The sequence below is a fragment of the Mastomys coucha genome, unplaced genomic scaffold, assembly GCF_008632895.1.
Source record: "Mastomys coucha isolate ucsf_1 unplaced genomic scaffold, UCSF_Mcou_1 pScaffold15, whole genome shotgun sequence".
NCBI lineage: Eukaryota > Metazoa > Chordata > Mammalia > Rodentia > Muridae > Mastomys > Mastomys coucha.
The window spans coordinates 30,949,158-30,951,089 of record NW_022196897.1 but is presented as its reverse complement, the minus strand read 5'-3'; the positions used below and the strand labels follow the sequence as shown (position 1 = coordinate 30,951,089).

At 35.5% G+C, this 1,932-nt stretch overlaps 1 pseudogene; it reads left to right on the top strand.

Moving 5' to 3' along the window:
- The first annotated feature begins 797 nt into the window (after window positions 1–797).
- On the top strand, window positions 798–1,158 carry LOC116091632 (annotated as a pseudogene).
- Window positions 1,159–1,932: the final 774 nt, after the last annotated feature.

Sequence of the window (1,932 nt, the reverse complement as noted above, 5' to 3'; positions counted from 1 at the left end):
CAAAAAAAAAAAAAAAATAGATCCAGTGGGGATAGAAGACTTCAAGGAAACAAGGCCTCTAGTCACCACAGGACTAATGTATATATGAACTCATACAAACTGTGACAACATTTACAGGGCCTACAGAGGTCTAAACCTCGTGGAGTCCTTTACCAAGAAGGACTTTACCTAGAAGCTATTTCCAATTGATAATTACTCACAAAGGAAAAATTAGCTTTCTTCAATAGAGTCTCACAGGGATTAAGAACCACATTAAAGGACAGGCCTCTTGCCCAGCAATAGCAGGACAGCACAAAACAAACTTAGTAGTACTTTGGAGGTTTGTTTATTTCTCATGATGCTTCCTTCCCGTGCCCCAGATATTTTGCATAGGTATTATGGTTTCTGATTCTATTTTTATGGGATTCTTGGGTATGTGTAAATCTCAGTGATTATATGTATTTCATGTGCTTTTCTTTGGCCCTTCTTTTTTTCTGTTTGTTTTTATTAATTTTAGATCTCTATTGATATTCTGATGAAAAAGAAAAAAGGGTGTGGATTGAGGTGGTAGGGGAAGTTGGGATGATCTGGGAGGAGTTGGGGGAAGAAAAACCATAGTGTATAATGCAAAATACCGATTTTTAATTTTAGAAAAGTTCAGAGTAGGATAGATTCAGTGTAGAATTTTATCAGGTCTTAGAAGAAGAAAAAACATCAATTTTCAAATATTTCTGTAAAACAGAAAATTAAGGAACATTTTCAAATTCTTATTACAGGGCTAATATTACCACAATGCCAAAACTAGACAAAGGATAGGCATGGGGCTACGTTATCTTTCAGAGAAGTCAGAGGTGGAGGAGATGATGAAGAGACTTCAGAGCCAGAAAGGAACATAGGGAATCATCATGGTGAACACAGAATCATTCTCATTATGGCCACCATGGACTAGCCTATGACCTCATGGTATGCCAACACCACACAAAACTTTGCCTTGAAGAACATCATGTGTGAAACTTATCCCCAGAACAATGCCATCTTCCCTAATATTTACTTCACAAGTAGATAGATAGATAGATAGATAGATAGATAGATAGATAGATAGATGGATAGATAGATAAAATTATGATTGTACCTGATAAGGACTATTTTCTGATTGTGTTTCAGAATCCAACCACATAAAGCACTCTCTTGGATCTTGGTGTAATTCCTTAATTTAACTTAATGCCCCTATACATGTTAATCCAATGTCAGTTGGAACATGGCAGGTGTCTGAAAGCCCATACATACTATGTCAGTGATCCTAGAGAGTAGGCTGGCAATTCTGCCTACCCCACCAAGCAATTCTCTCTGCTTCCCTCGTTTGTTCCTAGAAAGACTTTAAGGTTCTCATTTCTAGTGCTGCAACAATGGCTGATGAGAAACCCACACCTAGCTTCCTTCTGATATTCATTTTACTCTGCTGTCCTTGAGTGGCTGTTCTGTTTTGTTTGTTCTTTTACTAAAAATAGTTACAACAATATATAAGCCCAAAGCCTCAAAGAATCAAAGAAATAAAACCCTCAATTAATAAAATTATAAGCCAATATTTCTGGTGAAGAGGGATGCAAAAATTCTCAATGAAAATCCAAGAACATATGAAAAGTATAATATGTCATGATCAACATGGCTCCAACACAGAGATGCACATCTAAACTTTATGTAGTTTATTTTTTAATTTTTTTTTAAAAAGAAAGAGGGCAGGATATAAAATAAGCAATAAGAAAATGAGACTCAAAAATAAGTGAGAAGATAAAAGGCATAACTCTTGCTCTCTGATACTCAAAAAAGCAAAAGAAATGGTAAATTTTCCTTTATGGTCTCTTGTGTTGATGATCCATATATGTGTATACGCCGAATGATCATTAAAATATTAGAAGCATACAGGTAGATTTTTAGGTTTTTGTTGGTTGGTGA